This window comes from Gastrolobium bilobum, unplaced genomic scaffold, assembly GCF_033153095.1.
Source record: "Gastrolobium bilobum isolate Gb01-03AN ecotype WA unplaced genomic scaffold, APGP_CSIRO_Gbil_v1 utg11162, whole genome shotgun sequence".
Taxonomy (NCBI): Eukaryota; Viridiplantae; Streptophyta; class Magnoliopsida; order Fabales; family Fabaceae; genus Gastrolobium; species Gastrolobium bilobum.
The window spans coordinates 166,932-176,741 of record NW_026897605.1 but is presented as its reverse complement, the minus strand read 5'-3'; the positions used below and the strand labels follow the sequence as shown (position 1 = coordinate 176,741).

At 37.0% G+C, this 9,810-nt stretch overlaps 1 long non-coding RNA gene across 1 annotated transcript; it reads right to left on the bottom strand.

The window, feature by feature from the left end:
- Positions 1-7,848: 7,848 nt before the first annotated feature.
- On the bottom strand, positions 7,849-9,047 carry LOC133308490 (uncharacterized). The gene is made up of 3 exons (XR_009751172.1): positions 8,962-9,047; positions 8,521-8,664; positions 7,849-8,122 (listed from the first exon to the last, which is right to left on the bottom strand). It is a non-coding gene; the product is annotated as an uncharacterized LOC133308490 (long non-coding RNA).
- Between the last annotated feature and the right edge of the window lie 763 nt (positions 9,048-9,810).

Genomic DNA, 9,810 nt, shown 5'->3' with positions numbered 1-9,810 from the left:
AGTAAGCGAGCGAGTTTGTGATTCCTTCGGATAAGTAAGAGAGTTTTATTACGTTATACAAACATGAGTCGATTGGGCTGGGCTTGGGCTTGGGCTTGGTTTACTGTAGTTTGGATTGGACCCAATCCAATCCTGAAACAGCGAGTTCAGTTTTACCCTCAAGATTCAAAGAAGCTACACAGAGCGCATAGTTATCAAATTTCTCATGAAATCAGTAGCTATCACGGGATGCTTCATGCTATCTCTCGAACTATTTGATCACATTATAATTAATGATTAGCAGATTTTGGTTGGACAACATCATTGGTGAGAGGAAAGTTCTACAATTTAGAGACAGAGATGTACGTTCAGAGACAGAGACAGAGCATTTGTTTTCACAATATCAGTATTTTACAATTTTTTCATTGCAAAATGTATTTTTACTTTTTGAATTCAATTCCCACAGCTATTAAAAAAAAAAAAGAACTCTTAAAAGATTTTGAATAAAACATAAACTCAATTATAAACAGAAAGAAAAAGTAAACATAACATATTAATAATAATAATATATATACAAAGCGGGAAGCCAGAGGTGGAGCGGGAAGGAGGCGTTGAGTCAGTTATCGCTCTCTCAGTCGAATCAAACACACTTGTTATAACCGTTGAGTCAGTTAGGGCAGTTTGAATGTTATAGCCGTTGAGTCAGTTAGGGCAGTTTGAATGTTTTAGCTGCTTCTCTCTCTCTCACTCGGTCGAATCAAACACCCTTGTTATAACACAAACCCACACACAACCTAATACCCTGTCAATTCTCTCTTTCTTTCTGTCTCTGCGCCATCTGTTCTTTTCTTTGAAATTTGAATGTTTTTGCTGCTTATCTCTCTCTCTCTCTATATCTCAGTCGGTCGAATCAAACACTTGTTATAACACAAAATACAGATCTCTTTTATCAAACCCATACACAACCTAATACCCTGTCAATTATTTCTTTCTTTTCTTTTCTTTGTGTCAGTCGAATTTATTTCTTTATTTCTGTCATTTCTTTTTTTCTTTCAGTCTCTGCGCCAATCTTTTCTTTTCTTATCTTTTCTTTGAAATTTCAAACCTTCCGCGATGATTATCAAGAAGCGTCTTCTTGATAAATACGTTGGTGATGAAGAAAATTACAATATAAGTATGACGTTTTTAGTTTTTTAGTTCTTTTAGTTTTGTGATATTTCCTTCTCATTCGATTACTTGTATATGTGAAGTTGTTTAATCATTTGATTGATGTATATACTTCCTTCTCATTGGTAACTAAACTGTGTTTTTCATGCCTGCGATTAATATAGATTTTTACATCTGGTGTTACAATTGGTAACTAGATGTGTTTTACATCTGATGCGGTTTTTATTGTTAGACATGCAGAGAGATTGGCCTGCCTTGTTACATGACTCAATCTCTTAGTTTCTAGCTGTGAGGATGTTTTATCCTCTAGCTGTGTACTCTTCTTTTCTTCCTTAATGAAATTTCTTTTTATATAACGATAAAGAATTTGGCCAATCTAGTGGCACCTCAACCATTGCATTAAATATCCCACTCCTGCCAAAAGGAAATTGAAAAGTCCAGTGAATTTACAATTTTAATCACCTCAAATTTTCGATTTTTTTTTTTTTTTAAATTCACTGCAGTAAAACATAACAGATATATTAATCATAAGTGATTGAGCAGATAGGGCTACTAAAAGGACACTTAAAGTAGGTCATCCAAGGATTTGTCAACTATTACTTTGGTATGGTCAAGAACGGTCACAATTGAAATACCATAATAAGCTACCAATGTCAGCTAGATTGTCAATCCCTTTTGAGTGTCAAAACTAGCTCCTTTCACATGTAAGAGACAAACAAAGAATTGACAGGAAGACCATATAATATTTATTGACAAATCTTAACTTTGGAAAAAATCTGAACCAGTTACTTAATGAAAAAGAAATCCACATAAATCATGCATACATTTTACACCATGTTTGTTGGTTATGAAGAAGCAACAGTGATACCATTTGGAACTGTTGGAGGGATACGCAAAGCTTACACATGGATATACAAACAGATAAGCATCACATTTTTAATAAATTGAAATAAAGATTAAAAAAGGATGTCTGCACAAACTCACAGCAAAATCTTTTGGTACCAATTCCATATCACGAGCAAGAAGCATTTGATATATAATATATATCGCGAGCAGAATGACCAACAGCCAGAATAACTGCATCGCATTCCATCTTCTGGCTCCTTAAACGTAATTAATAGGCTGATTCGGATGCCATATCCTCCAGAACATGTCCATCTTTTATAACTAGATCATCTACTCTTGTTCCAAACTTTATGGTAACCTAGAACAAAGAAGCAGCAGTGTTATTTGGACAAAATGTGACCAGTGCAAGAAGGAAAACTACACTGACATATGAATTTATTTTCAATAAAACAAAGTTATTGGAACTCACGCTCAAATCTTGCAGATGTCGCTTAAAATTGCGAAGTAATGGAACCAACCTATCTGTTCCTAAGTGAGGCTTTCCATCAATCAATATCTGTTTTTGTGCTCCAAACTGCACTAGAGTTCTCATAACCTAAAACGAAAATATCAAGTCAACCATTCAGTAAGACATATAAGGTAGGATTAAAGACCACAACATAGTAAAACTACACAAAGTCAACCCAATTTCAGTTATATTTCTCCTACTAGCTACAAAATGTATAGTAACATGCCAAGTGAAATTGATCCAGTGCAGACAATTGAATGACAGCATTTATGGTTGATGAGCATCTACATCAAACAACTTCAGATGAACTCAAGATAATTTAATGTAATGTTTCTACAATTTGATGTATCTTTTTATAGGAAGTAATTGATGAAGATGACCAGAAATTGTCAACTTTAAAGAAGGACTTGGGATCTCCCAGTACCGTTTTTTGCAGAGGTTTAAAGCCTTAATCCCGAGACTCGCTCCGAATTAAACTAGTTTCGAAGCGATGAACCGATTGGAATATCTAAAAAAAAAAAAAAGAAGAAGGACTTGGGATAGGAGACATATATGGCTATGGTGACAGCTTGCAGCAACAGATATAGTTATAAGGACTAGAGTAGATACTATGACGAATTAAGGAATTACTTTGTATGATGGCTAATCCTCAACATAATGACAAAAATCTTACAATGATATATAAATCAATTTTTTGTCAATAGAAAATCTCTGCTAGTATCATAATATGTCTTTACAGAAGCTTACATGAAAAACTTACTTTTTTCCTTCCACATTTATTATACTTAGGAAGAAGTAACACAAGCAAATTTTGTTTTGCTGAAGCATAGATATATTTAATAGATAATAAAAGTTATGATGTCTTCATCAGAAATGGATTCAGAGTAAATGATAAATCAGGCGTATTGAGTAAATACTGTTTTTTAAGAAAATTTCATAGTCCACGGTTCTTCTTTTCTTTTCTATATATATATATATTACCTTTTACCTGAGACATCCCTTACCGTATGTGTCTAGGGAGATGTTCATATAATCGTGTTGGAGTGTGAAATAAAAATCTTCATCTAACAGCAGCCCAAATATGGGAAATTTCCGAAAGTGGTTATTGTTAAAATTTTAAAAAAATCCGTCTGTATTAAAAAATTCATAATAAATCGAATTCTTTGCCAAATGAACGGAAATTTTTATAGCAGAAAATAGACATTTGGGGCTTTAAAACCGTATATTATTTGCCTCATTTGGAGGTCTATAGCTCCATAAATAATTTTTTCAAAACGCTGGACCTTATTGAAACATGACCAGACTTTTCATATCTTTGCAAAAAGGGTTCAACTACTTTGGTTGTTTACTTCAAAGTTTCATTTCAGTTAAACAAATCTGAAATCATGCTTATACAAGTGCAGTTCCAATCTTATTCACATACATTCCGTTGCTGCCCTAATATAATAAGGTTAACAATCTGCAATTTAAGAAAGCATAACATAGTTTACACTTTTCCAACCACAACCGCGAAGGATCACATGATGTCTACATACGGTGTGTTACATAACATGGTGTCTTACAAATATAACATCTAACTTCACATATTACGTCCTATCACAAACAGAATATGGGACATAACTCACGAAGTTACAATGGGTGCTGTCTTATAACCCAAACAAACAACAACAAATTTTCAGCATAATTCCCTTTACTCTTTTACATGGTTCGAACGTGCACCAAACAATATAAGTATCACAATCACTTGTTGAATTCCCTTGAAGAGATAGGTTGGAAGGATGCTATAGAAACTGAACTTCTTGAACTAGAGGAAAATCAGACATGGGACATTGTTCCATGTCCTCCATCGGTTAAATCTCTTGGCAGTAAATTTGTATTCACTATAAAGTTGCGTTCAAATGGATCCATAGATCGATATAAGGCTAGATTGGTTGTTCTTGGAAATAAGCAAGAATTTGGCCTAGACTATGAAGAGACCTTTGCGTCGGTGGCAAAGGTGACTACTATGCGGACTATTATTGCCATTACTGCATCTAAATCTTGGCCAATTCGCCAGCTAGATGTCAAAAATGCCTTCCTTCATGGTAACCTCAAAGAAGAAGTTTACATCAAACTTCCTACGGGTATGCCCTCACTATTACCTAATACTGTTTGTAAGCTAAAACGTTCTTTGTATGGATTAAAACAGGCACCAAGAGTGTGGTTTGAAAAGTTTAGCACAACCCTACTTGGTTTCTCCTTCATCCAAAGTAGCTATGATCCATCTCTTTTTCTACAAAGGACCTCCAAAGGAATTGTGATTCTCCTTGTTTATGTGGATGGCATTATCGTCACCGGCTAAGATCAAGAGGCTATCACTACAATCAAACAATTGATGCATACAACTTCCACATGAAAGATCTTGGACAGCACAATTATTTCTTGGGATTAGAAGTACAATTTCAACAAAAAGAAATCTTTGTCATTCAACACAAATATACTCTGGATCTAATTCAGCTAGCTGGTCTCACCACTACAACTATGATTGACACTACAATGGAAGTTGATGTCAAGTTAAGACGGGATGAAGGTGAACTCCTACAAGACCCAACTTTATATCGAAAGTTGGTAGGAAGTCTCATCTACCTAACAATCACAAGACCTGATATCTCTTTTGTGGTTCACACAGTCAGCAAATTCATCCAAAATCCTGGACACTTGCATCTTACAGCAGTACAACGAATAACTAAATATTTGTTGGCCACTCCTAGTAGTGGTCTCTTCTTTCCAACAAGTGAAACAATACAACTTCAAGCATACAGCGATGCTGATTGGGCCGGATGTCCCGACACAAGGAAGTCTACTACTGGCTGGATTATTTTTTAAGAGATGCCCCTATCTCCTGGAAATGCAAGAAACAGAAATCTATCTCTAAATCCTCCACTAAAGCAGAATATTTGTCCATGTCTGCAGCATGCTCTGAGATTATTAAGTTACGGGGCCTTCTTTCAGAACTTGGTTATTAACAAGCAACACCAACTCCGTTGTACGCTGATAATACAAGTGCCATACAGATTGCAACAAAACTTATATACCATGAAAGAACAAAGAACATAGAGGTCGATTGCCATTCAATCAGGGAATCCTATGACCGTAGAATTATCACTCTACCTCATGTCTCAACATCTATTCAACTAGCTGACATCCTCACCAAGTCTTTGACATGTCAACGGCATAATTTCCTAGTCAGCAAATTGATGCTTGTAGATTCACCAACATCAATTTGAGCGGGGATGTCAATAGAATTGATAGGCAGAATATTTGGCATTATTTGTGCAGATTTGTAATTATATCTTGAATGACTGTATAGCTGTAATTGTGTAATTATATCCTTAATTAATTAGCCAGTTGTAGGTTACTGTGTAATTATATCCTTAATTAGTTAGCCAGCTGTAGATTACCATTTTATAGCTTTTTAGCAAACTTCAAGGCTAGAAATCAGATTGTATCATACTATTTAAACGAGAATTCTCCAAAGGAGAAGATACAGTTTTTATCCTAATTTCTCTAAGTTTGAAATATACTTCAATCTACCTGAGGTCCAAAAGAAACTTCATGTTGATCCAAATCACAAGCCTGCTAAATAGGAGACCTGCAGGTGATGATCATTTGAGAAACACTTGTAAAGTTTAGATTTATGTTCACAGTATGTATTGTAGATTAAACAAGAGCAACATTGCTTAGGAATTCAATGTGGTTAATGGGAATACATTCTCATTCATTGCTAGACAAGGTCAAATACCAAATTAAATGAGGTTTATCATTCTAATCTGTTTGATTTGTAAATAAGATGCATTTAACACTCAGCTGCTATGCTTTCCTTTATAATACTCCTTAACAATTTTAGATCCCTTGCAACTAAATCATTTAGTAATTTTGTTACTAAGAGCGACTTTAGGGATTGTAGGCTCAGCATAAATTGCATTATTGCACTTTTTTCTATTTCCCTCCATGCTTGTGTGTGCTGCTGTTTCTTTTACTAAATGTACAGAGATCAGAACCCTCTTATTCTCATTCTTTGCAGTGAACTCATAAATAACAAAAACCGAAAACCGAAAAACTGAAAACCAAAAAAAAACCGCAAATTTTAATTGTATTGGATCGGTTTTTGGATGGGTTGATGAAAACCGATCCAATCCAAACCGATCCAATATATTATTTTCCTCTACCTACTTGGATTTTTCCCTAATTGTAACACCCCGTTCTAGAACCGGTTTGTTAACATCGCATTATGATATTAAGCGCAGTTACAATCACATGGGTTCAATTAAAATCCGGATAAATTTTTCATTTTAAAACATACCGAATTTATAATACCCAATTCCGTGATCATAACTGTATTACCTTGCGGAATCATATCAATTAAGCTTAACATCATGTTCTTATTCCATTTTTAAATCATTAATTTACTTCTTATTTAGTTCACATCTTCTACTATATTGTAGGTTTCTTCATAGCTACCTGTGGCTTCAAACCGTGCTCAAATCGGGGCACTGTAGCCCAAGTTAGGACAATTTGGAGCAACACAAGAGAGTGTTGGTCACAGGCCCAGCGCGCTTCAGCGCGCTACCGGGCGCTCAAGCGCGCGCTATCGGGCGCTAAAGCCTCCATCTGGGCGCTTAAGCGCACGGAGGCAGTAAGCATTAGCATTTCCAGTGTGGATGGGCGCTTAAGCGCGCAACAGGGCGCTCAGGCGCGCTATCCTGGGCGCTCAAGCTCCCACGGGGACGTTTTAGCGCGCAGAGACAGAAGCATCTCCTCCTTCAGTGGCGAAGGGCGCTTAAGCGCGGACCAGGGCGCTCAAGCGCGCAACCCTGGGCGCTTAAGCCCCACCCTGGGCGCTAAAACACGAGGGGGCAGTAAGCCACCCAACTTTCTGCAGCAAGGGGCGCTTAAGCGCACGCCAGGGCGCTCCAGCGCGCAATCCTGGGCGCTTAAGCCCCCACTTGGGCGCTCCAGCGCGAGGAGGCAGAATGCATTGGCACTCGCAGGGGCAGCAGGGCGCTTGGGCGCGCTCCTGGGCGCTTAAGCGCGCTGCCAGGGAATTCCAATTCCCACATTTCTCAAGTCCAAGCCTAGGGGAAAATGCATCCCCCTTACAAACCCCAAATGTCCATGCCCCAAAACTAAATCCTAGCACTCATCCAACCTCTCCTCATGAGATTTAGCTAGAATTTGGGCAGCATGACCTTTGTTTTCTCATCGTTTACCAGTTTAAACGAAGAGGGTACCTAATTGATTTTCAGACCAACCAATTCAACAACTCAATAAATAACAAGCATGCATATATGGAATTCCAAGTAGGCATCATTTACATTACATATCCTTTACAAATCATAGAACTTAGCTTACAAAACACTATGATCATTCCCTTGGCTCCCATCAACAAAAGGTGTAACCAAAGGCATGAGCATAGGCTAAGTTCATCCAATGAATCAAGATATACAAATGATCATGGGCTTTCAAAATAAAATCCTATACATGTCAACTACAAAAGGCATGCATAAACTCAAAGAAGTGCCATATTTCATGCATAATCTAGGTATGGCCACTTGCCACCAGAGGCTCCTGCAGCATCCTTACCTGAAAGGGGGTCCCCACAACCAGGGGTCCTTGGAGCATATCTCCACCCCACAGTTCCATACCAGTGTAATAGCAATAACAATAATAATGCAGTAAATACATATCTATGCAAAGTGCAATACATCTCCAGGAGAAATCCCTCGAGCTCTCAAGCTGTCCTAAGGAAACTCAGATGCAAATAGTCCTACTGGCCAGCTAACTACCAAGTATGATTTACGCATCGTCATGCCACATACCAACATAGGGAAACACCATCCTATGCCACACCAAATGCATACACATACGTATAACAAAGCATTACACTATTTTATTGCATTTATATACACAATCACAACCTCCGCCCTTTCAGGGCTTGGTAGAACAGTCAAGGGAATTACACCCAAGGTCCGAAGGCTTACCTCAATGCTTCAGTCAACCTTTGTTCTTCACCAACAGTTTCAGCAATCAACTTTTACAAACATACACCAATTCCAATGAGCTATTCAAGCTCCATAGCTTGCTCCAATGGTTGATCACTCACGGTTGGTCCAAATGTCTCAATCCTAGACATCACAAGGATCCAATCAATCATTCAACTCACTAATTGTTCAACATGCTAGAATACTAACCAATCCAAGCATGAATTTTCCAATATTATGAACAATTATCAAATGACTATCTAGGCTCATTTCCACCGATTAAATGACATTCCTAGCATTTTCCATAACATGCTCTAAGCTCCATTCTTCCTAGAACATAGCTAATTCAACTACATTTCATAAAAATCCCAATTTACTATTCACAAACCCTAACTCATGCAAATTTCAAGGAATCATGAGGTTCAAGGGTTAGAATCTTACCACCAATGGTCACACAACCAAGGATTGATGGCTCCTCAAGCTTCAATGGAGGTAGAAACTCTCAAAACCCCAATTTTCACCAAAGGGCCGGATTTTTGAGAGGTAATATCTCTCTCCACAATGCTCCCCACTCAAAACAAAGCAAGGATTATGAAAGAGGGCGAGATTCTAAGCGATTTAGGCTTTTGAATCACCCAAAACCGTTGGGATTAGCTCTCTCTCTCTCTCTCTTTCCCTTTTCTTCTTCCCTCTCTTCTCCCTCTCTTCTCTTCCCCTTTCTGGTTCGACGGGTTGGGTGGGAAATGAGGGTCATTTGGTGACTTAAGTCACTTAACATAGGTTAAGTGGCTCTAAGCGGGTATTGGTTCGTCTATCTATTTAACTCCAATAATTACCAAACTTTACCCAAAAGTCTGGAATATTATTCTAGGAATATTACTATTTTTATTTTTATATTTTGGGTACTTTTGCCAGTACCCATTTATACCCCTTAATTTTCACTGAGTACACTTTTTAACTCCAAAGTGACTCAGATTCATTTAATTAAGCCTTATACTTAATTTCACTCACTAAAACATGTTTAATTAATTAATTACACTTGATTTACTAATTAATTAAGATGGGCTATTATACTAATCATAGCCTAAAAATTTCTAAACCCAAGACCCCTTAACCCATCAACTAAACCCAAAAAAAAATCTAGTCACATCTGATCAACAAAATTTTATGTTTGTAGAGCTTCATATCTCATTGTCCAAAAAAAACTATATTATAGTTTACTAATACTTTTGTATTTCAAATTTTTTTTTTTTACAAAACCAATATATACAAAAGATGTTATTTGCACAA